The sequence below is a fragment of the Leptonotus elevatus genome, chromosome 22 (assembly GCF_054856555.1).
Source record: "Leptonotus elevatus isolate MCC_2025b chromosome 22, RoL_Lele_1.0, whole genome shotgun sequence".
NCBI lineage: Eukaryota > Metazoa > Chordata > Actinopteri > Syngnathiformes > Syngnathidae > Leptonotus > Leptonotus elevatus.
This window is the reverse complement of record NC_141260.1, coordinates 5757705-5774884: the sequence shown is the minus strand read 5'-3', so window position 1 is coordinate 5774884 and position 17180 is coordinate 5757705. Positions and strand designations below refer to the sequence as shown.

Sequence of the window (17180 nt, the reverse complement as noted above, 5' to 3'; positions counted from 1 at the left end):
CCTACTTTGAATCCCTAACCCTAGTTTAAACCCCTACTTTTAAACCCTAACCCTAGTTGAAACCCCTACGTTGAAACCTTAACCCTAGTTTAAACCACTACTTTGAAACCCTAACCCTAGTTTAAACCCCTACTTTGAAATCCTAATCCTAGTTTAAACCCCTACTTTGAAACCCTAACCCTAGTTTAAACCCCTTCTTTGAAACCCTAACCCTAGTTTGAAACCCTAACCCTAATTTAAACCCCTACTTTGAAACCCTAACCCTAGTTTGAAAACCTAACCCTAGTTTAAACCCCTACTTTGAAACCCTAACCCTAGTTTAAACCCCTAGTTAGAAACCCTAACCCGAGTTTAAACCCCTACTTTGAAACCCTAACCTGAGTTTAAACCCCTACTTTGAAAACCTAACCCTAGTTTAAACCCCTACTTTGAAACCCTAATCCTAGTTTAAACCCCTACTTTGAAACCCTAACCCTAGTTTAAACCCCTACTTTGAAACCCTAACCCTAGTTTAAACCCCTACTTTGAAACCCTAACCCTAGTTTAAACCCTTACTTTGAAACCCTAGTTTGAAACCCTAACCCTAATTTAAACCCCTACTTTAGAACCCTAACCCTAGGTTAAACCCCTACTTTGAAACCCTAACCTTAGTTTAAAATCCTACTTTGAAACCTTAACCCTAGTTTAAACCCCTACTTTGAAACCCTAACCCTGGTTTAAACCCCTACTTTGAAATCCTAATCCTAGTTTAAACCCCTACTTTGAAACCCTATCCCTTGTTTAAACCCCTACTTTGAAACCCTAACCCTAGTTTAAACCCCTTCTTTGAAACCCTAACCCTAGTTTGAAACCCTAACCCTAATTTAAACCCCTACTTTAGAACCCTAACCCTAGGTTAAACCCCTACTTTGAAACCCTCACCTTAGTTTAAAATCCTACTTTGAAACCTTAACCCTAGTTTAAACCCCTACTTTGAAACCCTAACCCTAGTTTAAAACCCTACTTTGAAACCCTATTCCTAGTTTAAAACCAGACTTTGAAACCCTAACCCTAGATTAAACCCCTACTTTGAATCCCTAACCCTAGTTTAAACCCCTACTTTGAAACCCTAACCCTAGTTTAAAACCCTACTTTGAAACCCTAACACTAGTTTGAAAACCTTACCCTAAATTAAACCCCTACTTTGAAACCCTAACCCTAGTTTAAAACCCTACTTTGAAACCCTAACCCTAGTTTGAAAACCTAAACCTAGTTTAAACCCCTACTTTGAAACCTTAACCCTAGTTTGAAACCCTACTTTGAATCCCTAACCCTAGTTTAAACCCCTACTTTGAAACCCTAACCCTAGTTTAAAACCCTACTTTGAAACCCTAACCCTAGTTTAAACCCCTACTTTGAAACACTTACCCTAGTTTAAAACCCTACTTTGAAACCCTAACCCTAGTTTGAAACCCTATCTCGTTTACACACCTACTTTGAAACCCTTACCCTAGTTTGAAACCCTACTTTGAAACCCTAACCCTAATTTGAAACCCTACTTTGAAACCCTAACCCTAGTTTAAACCCCCACTTTGACACCCTAACCCTAGTTTGAAACCCTTTTTTGGAACCCTAACCCTAGTTTAAACCCCTACTTTTAAACCCTAACCCTAGTTTAAACCCCTACTTTGAAACCTTAACCCTAGTTTAAACAACTACTTTGAAACCCTAACCCTAGTTTAAAACCCTACTTTGAAACCCTAACCCTAGTTTATCCCCTACTTTGAAAACCTAACCCTAGTTTACACCATTACTTTGCAACCCTAACCCTAGTTTACACCATTACTTTGCAACCCTAACCCTTGTTTAAACCCCTACTTTGAAACCCTAACCCTAGTTTAGATCCCTACTTTGAAACCCTAACCCTAGTTTAAACCCCTACTTTGAATCCCTAACCCTAGTTTAAACCCCTACTTTGAATCCCTAACCCTAGTTTAAACCACTACTTTGAAACCCTAACCCTAGTTTAAAACCCTACTTTGAAACCCTAACCCTAGTTTAAAACCCTACTTTGAAACCCTAACCCTAGTTTAAACCCCTACTTTGAAACCCTAACCCTAGTTTAAACCATTACTTTGCAACCCTAACCCTAGTTTAAACCCCTACTTTGAAACCCTAATCCTAGTTTAAACCCCTACTTTGAATCCCTAACCCTAGTTTAGATCCCAACTTTGAAACCCTAACCCTAGTTTAAACCCCTACTTTGAAACCCTAACCCTACGTTAAACCCCTACTTTGAAACCCTAACCCTAGTTTAAACCCCTATTTTGAATCCCTAACCCTAGTTTAAACCCCTGCTTTGAAACCCTAACCCTAGTTTAAACCCCTACTTTGAAACCCTAACCCTAGGTTAAACCCCTACTTTGAAACCCTAACCTTAGTTTAAAATCCTACTTTGAAACCTTAATCCTAGTTTAAACCCCTACTTTGAAACCCTAACCCTAGTTTAAAACCCTACCCCTAGTTTAAAACCCTACTTTGAAACCCTATTCCTAGTTTAAAACCAGACTTTGCAACCCTAACCCTAGTTTAAACACCTACTTTGAAACCCTAACCCTAGTTTAAAACCCTATTCCTAATTTAAACACCTACTTTGAAACCCTAACCCTAGTTTAAAACCCTACATTGAAACCCTAACCCTAGTTTAAAACCCTACTTTGAAACCTTAACTCTAGTTTGAAACCCTAACCCTAGTTTGAAACCCTAATCCTAGTTTAAACCCCTACTTTGAAACCCTAACCCTAGTTTAAACCCTTACTTTAAAAACCCTAACCCTAGTTTAAAACCCTACTTTGAAACCCTAACCCTAGTTTAAACCCCTACTTTAAAACCCTAACCCTAGTTTAAACCCCTACTTTGAAACCCTAACCCTAGTTTAAACCCCTACTTTGAAAACTTAAACCTAGTTTAAAACCCTACTTTGAAACCCTAACCCTAGTTTGAAACCCTAATCCTAGTTTAAAACCCTACCCCTAGTTTGAAAACCTAACCCTAGTTTAAACCCCTACTTTGAAACCGTAACCCTAGTTTAAACCCCTACTTTGAAACCCTAACCTGAGTTTAAACCCCTACTTTGAAACCCTAACCTGAGTTTAAACCCCTACTTTGAAACCCTAACCTGAGTTTAAACCCCTACTTTGAAACCCTAACCCGAGTTTAAACCCCTACTTTGAAACCCTTACCCTAGTTTAAACCCCTACTTTGAAACCCTAACCCTAGTTTAAACCCCTACTTTGAAACCCTAACCCTAGTTTGAAACCCTAACCCTAATTTAAACCCCTACTTTAGAACCCTAACCCTAGGTTAAACCCCTACTTTGAAACCCTAACCCTAGTTTAAAACCCTAACCCTAATTTAAACACCTACTTTGAAACCCTAACCCTAGTTTAAAACCCTACTTTGAAACCCTAACCCTAGTTTAAAACCCTACTTTGAAACCTTAACTCTAGTTTGAAACCCTAATCCTAGTTTAAACCCCTACTTTGAAACCCTAACCCTAGGTTAAACCCCTACTTTGAAACCCTAACCCTAGTTTGAAACCCTAATCCTAGTTTAAACCCCTACTTTGAAACCCTAACCCTAGTTTAAACCCTTACTTTGAAACCCTAACCCTAGTTTAAAACCCTACTTTGAAACCCTAACCCTAGTTTAAACCCCTACTTTGAAACCCTAAACCTAGTTTAAAACCCTACTTTGAAACCCTAACCCTAGTTTGAAACCCTAATCCTAGTTTAAAACCCTACCCCTAGTTTGAAAACCTAACCCTAGTTTAAACCCCTACTTTGAAACCCTAACCCTAGTTTAAACCCCTACTTTGAAACCCTAACCCGAGTTTAAACCCCTACTTTGAAACCCTAACCTGAGTTTAAACCCCTACTTTGAAACCCTAACCCGAGTTTAAACCCCTACTTTGAAACCCTTACCCTAGTTTAAACCCCTACTTTGAAACCCTAACCCTAGTTTAAACCCCTACTTTAAAACCCTAACCCTAGTTTGAAACACTAACCCTAATTTAAACCCCTACTTTAGAACCCTAACCCTAGGTTAAACCCCTACTTTGAAACCCTAACCTAAGTTTAAAATCCTACTTTGAAACCTTAACCCTAGTTTAAACCCCTACTTTGAAACCCTAACCCTAGTTTAAACCCCTACTTTGAAACCCTAACCCTAGTTTAAACCCCTACTTTGAAACCCTAACCTGAGTTTAAACCCCTACTTTGAAACCCTAACCCTAGTTTAAACCCCTACTTTGAATCCCTAACCCGAGTTTAAACCCCTACTTTGAAAGCCTAACCCTAGTTTAAAACCCTAGTTTGAAACCCTAACCCTAGTTTGAAACCCTAACCCTAGTTTGAAACCCTAACCTTCGTTTAAACCCCTACTTTGAAACCCTAACCCTCGTTTGAAACCCTACTTTGAAACCCTAACCCTAGTTTAAACCCCCACTTTGAAAACCTAACCCTAGTTTAAACCCCCACTTTGAAACCCTAACCCCAGTTTAAACCCCCACTTTGAAACCCTAACCCTAGTTTAAACCCCCACTTTGAAACCCTAACCCTAGTTTAAACCCCCACTTTGAAACCCTAACCCTAGTTTAAACCCCCACTTTGAAACCCTAACCCTAGTTTAAACCCCCACTTTGAAACCCTAACCCTAGTTTAAACCCCCACTTTGAAACCCTAACCCTAGTTTAAACCCCTACTTTGAAACCCTAACCCTAGTTTAAACCCCTACTTTGAAACCCTAACTCTAGTTTAAACCCATACTTTGAAACCCTAACCCTAGTTTAAAACCCTACTTTTAAACCCTAACCCTAGTTTAAACCCCTACTTTGAAACCCTAACCCTAGTTTAAACCCCTACTTTGAAACCCTAACCTTAGTTTGAAACCCTAACCCTAATTTAAACACCTACTTTGAAACCCTAACCCTAGTTTAAAACCCTATTAACGTGATGTAGTTTAAGATGGGGGAAAACTTGCAAAATCTCACTTATAGCATTATACATCAGACTAAAAATAATTGCCGTGCAACACTTACCTCAGACGAGATGAAATGGGACGAGACCGTCGTCGATAACCTTCTAAAATAGTCTCATTCAAGCGTCTCTAATTGGCCACAGCACAGACAAGCAGAAAACGACCAATCAGGGAAAAGAGACAAGACAACATGAACTCCAACTATCAGCAAGGGGGTCCATCGTCTAGAACCTTCCAAAATCAAGCGAATGTCATTGGCCACAGCACAGACAGGGAAAAAAGCGGACCAATCAGGGTTAGGATTAGAAAAAAACGCGCGAGAGAAGACAACGCGAAGTCCCAACTATCACAAGATGGGTTGCAGCCGGATGGTGAGGTTGGAGCGCGCTGCATCCGAGGAGACCAGTTTAAGGGGGCAACTGCGCTGCGTGCAAGGTTCAATAATGCGGATTGTGTCATACAACACTCGCGGGTTGCGAGTAGGACATACTGCTACATACAGGACAGGCTGTCTGGTGGTGGATGCGCTGCTTGACCAATTGTATGTGTTTTTTGCACATCAACATAAAAAAATAAATACATATAAAAAGATAAAAATTGTAATTCAAACATCCACTTTTTTAACCACTAAAAAGAACCAACCATTGTCTAATTCATATCTTTGTTTTCAGTGTTAAGGGAGTGACACATATTTTAATTACTATGCATTTAAAAAAATCTGATTAATCTGTTATTTTAATTTCAGCAATTATCACCTGTCTAAATTATTCAACACAGACAAATCTTTACAAGCGATGAAATATTTCTACAAAAAATCCAGTATTATATATTTTATTATTGGCTACATTGTACATGTCACTGATTTTTTTTTTTTTAAGTATATTGAACATAAAACAATCTAGTTAAATGAACCTTCCAATTTGAATTTGTTGATTTACACCATTAACCCAATTTTATCAACATCTTACAAATTACTTTTATATGTGTATGTGTGCCCTGAGGAAACAACATGTGCACAGTCACCGTTTGTGCATCTTGAAGAACTCATCAATATTATAAAAGAAAACATTTACTTTAGCAAAGGAAATGGACAATTTTTAGTATTAAATAATAAACCATAATAAGCAAAAAACACAGTAATAGTCACGCTACAAATTTGGAAAATAATCAAATAAAAACATTTTGTGACTGAAAAGTCCTGGCTGTACCTAATCAATTGGCCAAGATGGCCGCCGCCCCGGGTGGGCAGAGGGGAGAGAATCCAGGGTGTACCTAATTAATTGACCAGAATCCTGGGTGTACCTAATCAATTGGCCAAGATAGTAGTAGTAGTAATAGTATTTGCAATAGTAGTAGTCGTATATAGGCCAAGCCTTGAGTACACCAAGAAAAAAAGGGGCTGAGTTGAGCTCAACAGTGAGAGATGATTGGCTGAGGCAGTTGCTATGCAAAAGTGACAGACCATTCACGCACACACATTTGATTTTAACTTGTTGCGAGACGTGACGCACCCACATTCCATTGATTTTGTATAGGATTACGCTCACCTCAAACAAAAGCCTCTCACGACTTAACGGTTGAAGATGCAGATTCCAGAAATGGCTCGTTAGAACGGCAAGGGTTTGGGGTACGCGAGCATGTTCTCAGTTTTTTTAATCGGATGAAAAATGACCAAATGAGAGCAGGTTAAAAACTTATGATTGATCGAAAACGAAAAGGGAAAAACGGAGAAAATAACATTGAAAAGAGATCGAAATAGTCCGACTTCTCCTCGCTTAAAGTGAAAATAAAGGTACTAAATGACACCTTAGCCAAATAAAACTTAGTTTTTCAGAAAGCAGAGGCTTGTGGCTACAAAATGTGCCAATTTGATGTCTAGTGAGCAAAGATTGTGGCCATGTTGACGAGTTGAAGTGAAACTTTTGGAAATATATTTTTTGGTTCCCGTCACTGAAGCCTTAATTAGTCAAACTCTAAATAGGCGACTTTCACCCTTTGCTCACTGTCTTTGAACCCGCACAGGGGGGAGAGCTTTCATTCCTTAATTTTTTTTTTTGACACTGAGCTAAAGATGACAAAAATTCCAACAAAATGAGCTAAAATTCATATCGGAGCTAAAATTCATATCGGTCGGTCAACGTATGCGCGTGTCTTGGAAAAAGGTGTTTGATTGGAGTTGATCTCTTTCGGATTCCCATTCATTCCTATGGGACTTTATTTGGGAGTTTTTTGGGAATAGCGTCGCCATGGTAACTGGGAATTCCCTTGCGGAAAAATCGGTGGAAGATTAAAAAAAATAATAAAAAGAAGAAGAAGAATAATACTAGAAAAATTTCCGCGGAAATTTTGAATGGGCCTGCTGACTCTTGCAAGGTGGAAAGATGCATGCTCTGAACTGTTTGCCAAATGTTGGTGTACTTTACCTCTCAATTTGTGTCAGCAGAAATAGAGTTCAGGACAATTTGTAATAACTGCAGTTATTACATGTGTAATGGCTTCCCTTATGTCTTGATTGACATTTTAGTCATATCAAAAGGGAATCAGTTTAATTTCTTGCTTATAGTGTAAGTGATTAACTAAAATATAAAATGCAATATACTGTATCATGGAGCAAATACAGTATGAATGCAGTGTTTAAATTTGACATTGCATATTAAAAGGCATGTTGGTGCTGATCAATATTGCAGGAATATTACTCCAAAGTACATGTAAAACGGCTCTTAAAAGAGCCGTTTTGGGTCTTTGTTACACAGCATCTTCATCTTTTCCTGAGCACACAAAGGAACAAGTTGTTAGAAAATAGGCAGCAAAACTGAACAGTTAAAACTTAATCTAAATACTCATCCAATACACATGTGACGGTTTTTCAGTGAGGAATCCTGTAGAATAAATCATTTTGGTCTACGTTTGCGGGATCCCTTTTTTCATCTTTTCTCTCCACCAGTTGTACCGGACATAACAACCTTGATATCCTTGGCCATGTCAAGTAGCGCCCCTTGCTGCGCTCCATCCACCTGTATTGCATGTGAAAATGAAAAATGAGTGTTCAATGTTTGCCTAGATCAATTCAGTAATCAATCATCACTTACCATCGCAGTTCATCCCTTACCATCACAGTTCCTCACTGACACCAACACTTTTCATTGTGTTATAGTCACAATCACAATAAGGACAAACAAAACATTCAAGTCCAAATGCACGATGTCCTGCTAATAGAAAAGCACACTGATTAAAAGTACCTTCATGCAACACTGCTCAAAATAAGGGAGCGCTTAAATGACATATCCCATGTCTTAAATTCAATTTAAAGCTCAATACGTTTAGAACTAACTAAATGATAAATATGTCTACAAAAAAAATTATTGGCCGCTCTGATTTTGAGTGTAGTTCTGTTATGACACCAATTTTGAACGAGCAAAGGATTTAACTTTTCAGCCTTTACAATTTAAAGTACAGTATCCCCCTCTTTTGAGCAGTGGTATGAAAGGCTCAATAACATTTGCAAAAGCACACTTGTGAAAATGGTGCCCTTGCGATCGACAATGAGCTGACACAAGAAGTTAACACACAGTAGACCGGACTGTGGTAACTGTAATAAGTGTGCAGAACGCCTGATTGAACACAACAATCTGGGCGAGATATGTAAATGTGATCAATCAGTGTCTGCTTTCCAGTTGTGGCCTGGGTGATCAGCTGTGAAAAGCGTCTGGACTGAAACAAGTCCAGAATGGATTTCTTTCCCTTTGAAAGCAAATCCTCATTAAAGTCTCCGCAAACAACAATAGGCTGGCAGTCCATCACGGCCAAGGCATCCAAGAGACTTCCAAGGTTTGGAAGAAATGTGCCAAGACTCAGGTTGGGTGGCCTGTAGACCGTAGCTATCAAAGCCTGGACGGGAGCGTCAACCCTGATGACAGCAAATTCCAGGTCAACCACATTCTGAATAAACCGACGGGGCTCCGCTCGAAGACAATCGCGATAATAGACTGCGACTCCGCCACCCTCTTTTTGGGCCACGTCCAGTCTATTTGAATACGAAACTTGTCTGTTGCGCACAAAAGTGCTGCATCCCTCCAGTTGCAAGGGAGGGGGGAAGAAGGATCCAGACAAATGAGTTTCAGTGAGGCAAAGGACATCTGCCAGCCTCAACTCATGATGAGACTTTAAGTCGTCAATATGAGATGGAAGCCCCTCGGTGTTGTGATGAACAATGGTCAAGGTGGGAAAAGCAGTTTGCGGCATTTTGAAAAAGTACAACAGTGGTCTTGTACTTTGGAAAGAAGCGCGCGTCATACTGTCCATTGCCGTCGTGACGTTGGGATTGGCATAGATTTTGGATTCGTCAAAGTCTATGACCCTCAATCCCTGAAGTGACGTCGTGCGGCTTAGGGCAACATAGGCCATTCCAGGTTCAAACACACGCTTAAGAGACACCACTGCAGAAGTCATCGTCATGCCTTGCACTTTGTGAGCCGTGCATCCAAAGGCAAGCTTCATGGGGAATTGCCGCCTGACCACGCCTTTTATGCCCAGGTTTTCCTCCGACCTTTCGATATAGACCAAGTCACCCGTCGGCCCCAGAATTTTCTTGCGCAATTTCTGGCCCGCTTCGGGATTGTCTAGCCTCAGTCCGAGCAAGGTCACTTTCTCCGCCGACCCCTTTGGGGCGCTTTGAACAATGTTGCCTATTGTGCCAAAGGTCCCGTTCACCAATCCGTCCTCGACATCCAACTTCCGAAGAAGCATAACCCGTGCTCCTACACCAGCTTGAAGGGCATCCGGTAGATCCCTTCTCGACCCCATGATCACTTTGGTCACGGTGACCATCGCCCCCGACCGTGGGCTCTTCCTGTAGTCCTCTGCGGGAATATTGACCACAGTCAATTTGAGAGCAGCCACAGTTGCTGCATTGTGCCTATCCACCTCTTTATTGGTGGCAAAGATATGCAGAGTATCCGCAGGGAGGTCTCGCGCATCCGTGACAGCCGTGGTGAGTAACGCCCTGTCACCATCGCCAAGTGGATCAGCCTTCCCCTTCTCCCTGATCCTGTTCAAAAGCTCGGCAAAAGCGACGTCGTCTTTTTGCCGCATGATTTGAGTAAGCTTGACCATCTGAAAATCTGTCCAGAGGTCAAGAAGATCGTTGTCAGAAACGCAGAGGGGTTTGGACCTTCCAAGGGGTGGCAGTTGGTAGAAGTCCCCAACTGCAAGAACGGAGATACCCCCAAATGGTCTGTTGTTGCTCTTGATTTGCTGAAATCTCAGGTGGACATAGGCAAAGAGTTCCTTGGAGACCATGGAGATCTCGTCGATGATCAAAATTTCCACGCTGCAAAGGGTTGCTCTCAATGCGTCCAACGTATTCCCCAGCGCCTGGTAAGGAGGATTTAGAGTCCTGGGGAATTTCAAGAGGGAATAAAGCGTTTTCCCTGAGATGTTGTAAGCCGCCGTGCCAGTAAACGACGTCAGCAGCACAGCAGGCTTGGCCATATCCGCTTCGTCGCGGAACCTGGGAAGCTGATGGAGAATCTTACTGGCCTCCTGGTAAATGCACTTGATGACATGCGATTTACCACAGCCAGCTCCTCCGGAGATCAAATAAAAGAAGGGCTCGAGGAGACGATCCGAAACGCGTTTCAAACACCACTCGCGAACAGCGTAGAAGACGGACGCTTGCGTTTCATTGAGACTGCGGTACATGTTCCTCACAAATTCGGCGCTCAACTTTGGCGCCTCAAACGCCGGCAAGACCGCGCCGCTACCAGGAGCGTCCTGGTAGGCCGGAACCTCATCTTGCGGGTCTTCCTGTAACGGATTAGATTCGCGTTCGGTGGCACACTCCAAACGCTCTGCTTCTACCTCCGACGCAAAAGTGCTCCACGCGTTGAGAACCGCACGAAGCTCTTTCAATTTTTCGAAGGCATTGTCCACGGTCTTTCCCCGTCCTTCGTACCGCCCCCGATTGCGGTCGAATATAGCCCGCACCCGACCGAACTTTGATTCCCGGGCACCGTAGAACTCCTCGTACGTTTTGAGGTTTTCAGACCTGAGCTCGGCGTCGTCTCTGTGGGGGAGGTACAATTTAAGATGGGTCCTGTAATACTTCTCAGCATACTTTTTGATTGAGAAGCGAGTGAATCTGATGACGGCATCTTTTCCAATCCGCTTCTGGATGAATCCCTTGCCGTGTGAGAGGGGAATGACATTCTTGCCCTCAATCTGCTGACCGTAGACGACCCGGTATTCGGATGCGAATTCGGCGAGACACATCCGCTCAAACATTGCCGTTCTAGGTCTTGCCACATATTTGTCTGGCAGACCAGACATCCACACGTTGTCTGCGTCCGGATGCATGGTCCTCAGTCTACTCATGGGTAGACTCAATTTCACGCCATCCTCAGCAGTCTGGATGAAAACTACGCTGCGCGAGCACTTCTTCAGAGGGAGACTGCATGTCCGCGCCACCGCTTCTTGAGCGCTCACCTCTCTGTGCTTGGAATACGCCGCCATTATTTTCCTCATCTCGTCCTTTTTGTCGACAAGAGGCTTTGTCTTCAAGTCTTTGACGACAGACGTGAGGCACTCTGACATCTCGTGCTCCGGTTTGGAAATGTACGACATCATGTACATGAGACACGCGACGTCGAGCACGTACTGAATATCCATGTTGGCGTTCCATGCCCGCAGCAGATGTGGGTTGTAAGCATTGATCCAGCTTTCCGTTGGAGCACGCTTCAACATGACAACCATTCCGGAGGTCAGATTAGTGACGCTGTCCTTGTAGCTGTCCATTGTCAAATTGGCCTTTTTGAGAAGCTCCGGCAAGTCCTGCGGGACATCCGCGTCCATGAGGATCTCTCTGATATGTTTGAGCTCTTCTTTAGCCTCCCTTTGTTTTTCGGTGAGGCGCGCCGATTTGGCCGCCTGCTTCCTATGCTGGCCTTCCACACTCTTGTCCGTTGGGACGTCTTCAGTCTCCGTCTGGAATGGCAACGTGATGGTGGTTTGGTCCATCGGCAGTTTGGGGTACCCAAATCTGCAAGAAACGTTTCCTTTCCGACAAGACTTTGTGTGTTTTTTGCTGTGTGCCTGAACGCTGGTGACAATGTCGTGCAGTTCAGGGTCCTCAATCGGGTCTGGTATTTTGCAAGTGATGTACTTGTCGATTAAGTCAATGGCTTCTTGACAACATCTGAGGTCGGGTTCTTCGATGACTGGCGCACCCTTAATCCAGAGCAGCATGTGAGCGTGCGGACTTCCTCTGGCTTGAAATTCTACACGATAGAAGTGGTCTTCTACCGGACCCAGGGACTGTGCAGGAGACAGGATGAATGCCATAAGAGCATCCATCCTTTTCTCAAAAAGGCGCATCACTGTGACCGGATTGCTGCGAAGAACATCGCATTTGGCATTCCAGTCGAGATGGGAAAAGTCCCCTTGTTCGCCTTGCTGCGCTTTGACGACCTCGATTACTTCAGGCCATCTCATTTCCGCAGCAGAAAAGGTAAGGAAGAATGTGGGCTTGCCCAACTGCCTGGTCATTGCATGGAGGTCCCTAAGGGCACCCTCCCAAAAAGCCGGCGTGCCTCTCAAGGGCTGCATGAAGCGCATCGCATGCTCTCTTTGGATGAGCTTCTCCAGTTCATCTTTGTCCTGAAGCATCCGGTTTGAAATCTTCTTCCCATCCCGAGTGAGGGCTGTCCCCTTGCGGGCCTGAATGGACATGCTGTTGGTGGCCAGATGCGTTTCTGTCACAAACTGCGCAAAGAAAAGGTAACTTTGATCTTTGGCAAATCGAGTGTCAACGGAGAATAACCTTGCATTGAAATACAAACTGGGTGACAGCTTAATTTCTCTCGCCTCATCGAGTGAATTCTGTCCTGTTGGGAACTGAACGGGAAAGGCCATGGCTTTGAGGTTTGGCACGGCAAAAAATCCCACCGGCTTGTTTCCTTGGGCAGGAGCGATGCTAAATATGCCGTCCCCATATGACAGCTTTTCCTGCGCGATGTCAGGAGGCTGCATACAGGTGTCGAGTGTCAAGCCCGGCCTGAGCTCCTCTTTGCTCTCTTGGGGTGTCTGTTGCCCTTTGGTTGCGGGGGTGTTGCTGCTCTCTGGCTGTGCATCGGCCTCAGGGATGTCCTCTTCTCCTACCCCCTCGTCTTCCTCTTCTTGGAGACTTTCAAACTGAGCGCTTTCATCTATCGATACAGTTTTGTATTCTGCATGAATGCGTTTCAGTGTCCTCAGCGCTGCCAAGACATTTGTCATGTTGACAGTGTAAAAATGCTGGTAACCTTTGTACACAATGCGGCGCTTCAGCTTCACCTGGAGAAGCTGGGCCTCACTGCGCGGCCTTGGGAGGGAGTTCACTACGGCTTCCATCTCTGATGGAACGCACACCACAGAACCGTGTACGGCCCTTTGCCGTCCTTTGGGCAACGCAACAATCTTTGCAAAAGGGATGATTTTTGCAATTAGCTGTCGTTCAAGTACATTTAATTCCGACAGCTCTTCGGGAATGGGTGCCAGTGCCAAGTTATTTGCCACCGCCTGGGGTGGCATGCCACCTCTGAACAGATGGTTGTCACAGGTATGACAAATCCACTCCTGCATCCGTTCTTGAGGAACGGTACATGGGGCGGGGCAACTACAAGTGTGAACAAACTGGCCTGTCAAGCACGCAAGCGCCACATCAACATTTTTGGTGTATCTGGCTAGTTTGCAACGCTTTACTTGATTGGGGAAAAGCGCACGGTGGCACACTGTGCAGATATACGTAGGCCCATGCCGAACCCTTTCCCGGAAAGAAGCGATGGTGGCTTCCATTTCTGGATCTACGAGTGCCTGCTTCAATTCCACAGAGACGTCTACTACACCATTTGCCTGATCCTGCTCAATTTCCTGACACTGGGGAATGACGCGACTATATTTATTTTTGATTTTCACAGCACAATTTAACTTGTGGCGAATACGTTGCAGCGCGTTTGAATCACGCCTGTCCTTTTTGTTTTGTAAACAGCGCCTAATATGAGAAAGCCGAATCTTTTTGGTACCTCTCTCGCACGTAATTTATCTTTTTACTTTGAAAAGATATATCCTTTCTGTACCTCTCTTGCATGTACTTTTTGTGTTTACTTTGAAAAGAAATATCCTTTCTGTACCTCTCTTGCATATAATTTTTGTGTTTACTTCGAAAAGAAATGTCTTTTCTGTACCTCTCTCGCAAGTAATGTTTCCGTTTACTTTGAAAAGAAAGGTCATTTCTGTATTTCTCTCTTACGTACCTTTTCATCAATATCTTCTGCTTTTGTTGAAAAGCAAGATTGTGTTGGTATTTATTAATCAGATATTGCTGCCGTTTTGCCTTAAAAGCAGAATCACTGTTATATCTATTCTTTTGATAGAGCTTCTTTTTTTCCTTAACGCAAGGATCACTGTGATATTTAGAATTAGATGACAGTTGTCGTTGGCACTTACGAATGTGTTGACGTTCCCTATACAAATGTTTTGCACGCCGACTTTTACTACATTTGGAAATATCTATATTAACATCCAGCAGTTTGAGTCCTTGCTGAGGTTCCGGAATATTTTGACTCTCATTAATTTGACTTGCTTGGCTATTTGGTTCAACATGTACCGCACTATGTAGCTCTTGATTTGGTACAATACCGATCACAATTTGTATCGCTTTAGTTGGGGAATCACCTAATTCAATTAGTAGCTCTTCATTTGCCTTTGATATGGTTGTAGTAGAATCCCGATGCGTGTTAATGGAACTGCCGTCAATATGAAAAGAGACTGGCACAAACTCATAGGTTGCAAACCGGCCATGTCCTTCAAAAAGCTGACGCAAATGCTCAACCAAGCCACACAAGTGAGAAAAAGTCAACATAATTGCAGTTCCGTTTGGGTGTGGCAAGCCCACTTCAGATCTGGAATGTGAATCAAATAACCCAAAGTATCCTGATCTGTCACGGAATACTGCAAAACACTCTGGATTCACAATCAAGAAAGCAAGAGTGACATTTTGTGAAAAGCACTCAAGCTGAGCTCCAAGAGACAATCCCAAGTCTCTTTGGGAATGACCGTCATCTATGACATAACCAACGCTGAGCTCATGCATCTGTACATTATAGACATTGGTGTCCGTCATGACTTGTTTTGGCATCTCCTCGACAGTCAAGTGATCATTCCCAAAGTTATGGTCCAAAATCAATTGCTGTTTAGCACCCATGTAAAGAGAGTCCCCGTGTTCAAGCACCCTGTCAAGGTCAAGCGAATTAAACTGCAACCCCTCAGCGTGGAAGGCCAAGAAAGTGAGAGCCATACAAGTACACTGGTGGTTGCGAGAAAAACTTGAGTACCTTTCATCCATCTGTGAATGTGTGGCCCTCACGGATAGCGTGCGTTGAGGAAGTCCCACAGCAGGATCCTGAAATGATTGAAACCATTTTAATTATCTTAAATTCTAACTAATATAATTTTAAACATTTCATATGTTAATGGTTAATGTTGTGAGTATAAAAAAGTTACCTCAGTCCCAGGACGACGGGGGGATGATGGTCTGGAAGGAACCTCCGCAAGGGCTGGCCTTTCCTCTGGCTGAAACGACAAGCAAACAATAATTCTTTAACACACAGCACTTGAGTGAAGAGTCACTAATTTCTGTTTGTGATTTTAAGTAAGACTTCTCAGGGCTGATAAGAATGCAATGCAAACCTGGTGCTCTCTCCGTGTGCTCTTATGGGCTGGCCGCTGTCGTCTGTGCCCTGCGGTGGATGTCTAACAAGAAAGAGCAAAAAAAAAAAAAAGAGAAATATATATATATATATATATTTTTGCTTTTACTGCGAAGCATTGTTACTACAAGAATGGACAATTAACTATACTTTTTTTTTTGTCATGAAGATAGATATGTAAACATAACGGGCAAACAAAATAGGAAAACTGAAATACCTTCTTATCCTTTGGATCCTGGGCAGTCCTCAGGGCTGGAAAGATGAGCTGGAGACAGCTTGTCCATCGCCTCCAACATGGGTGGGCTGAACCAGAGAGGGTTCAATGGGATGTTGCACTGTAAAAAACACAACAAAATAGAAATAGAGAAATAGAATTTTAACATGTGCCATGGTAAAAGGCTGAATGAATCCATGATCACCATCACAAACCTGGAGAGTGCCCATCCACCCAGTGGGCCCACAGGTGACCTCAGAGTCCACAACCGAGCTGCTCTGAAATGACTAGTGACATTATTGCAACACACACATTCATAAAATTTAAGGTTTTCAAAAACATGTTAGGAGGTTTTCAAAAACATGTTAGGCTTGCGTTTACCTCCTTGGCCTTCCCGACGAGTGTCCAGTCAAAAGGGTTGGAAGGCTGAGGCGCAGTGACCTCACCCTTAACAACCACTTTTGGTCTGAACACTCGAGCTGGTGGCGAACGCTGAGGAGCAGCCGGTGCAGGTGGTGCAGTCCTCTCCATCCGCAGGTTGACGGCAGCCCACAGCAACCGCGCAAGCACCGACATCCCATCGCTGTCACTGAGGTGTACCTTCCAGACATGATCAGAAAAAATATTATACATCTACAAACATACTTTTGATAGGAGGAGCACTAATAAAATGTTTGTTTTTTGCAGCAATTAATGTACTTACCCCGTCTCTACACCACAAGTGAAGATGTGACAGCGGGAAGTGGCCAGCAACAGATAGGTAGCGAATACCTACAGTAACAAAGAAAAAAAAACATTAGCCCAAGAGTCCCCCGCTGAGACACCAATGAAATCAGATCAGGAGGTGACTTAAAGAAAAGTAGAACACTTTGTGTGTGAAAACAATTTTCAACATGAAACGTACCCATAAGTGCTGCCACCCGGTTGTACTCCTGGCGAAGAAGGTCCTGCTGGGCCAGCTCGACGTTCAGACGAGGGGGGAAGTCCAGCACAACGACCTGCACAAAGTTTAAAACTGTAAAATATACATCTGGAGCAAGATGAACTTTCATTCATATTCCATCCTTCAATATTCATTAACTGTTTAACTACGGGAAAAGGCTGAAATGTATTTTAAACAGAACATATTTGACATATGCAAGTACATACTTGAAATGTAAATGTATGATCTATATAAAGGAAATGTGTGAACTTACGTTGGGCCAGCG

The 17180-nt window shown here is 43.1% G+C and overlaps 1 long non-coding RNA gene across 1 annotated transcript; it reads right to left on the bottom strand.

The window, feature by feature from the left end:
* Positions 1-16466: 16466 nt before the first annotated feature.
* LOC147155447 (uncharacterized) lies at positions 16467-16926 on the bottom strand. The gene is made up of 3 exons (XR_015092265.1): positions 16877-16926; positions 16676-16743; positions 16467-16572 (listed from the first exon to the last, which is right to left on the bottom strand). It is a non-coding gene; the product is annotated as an uncharacterized LOC147155447 (long non-coding RNA).
* Positions 16927-17180: the final 254 nt, after the last annotated feature.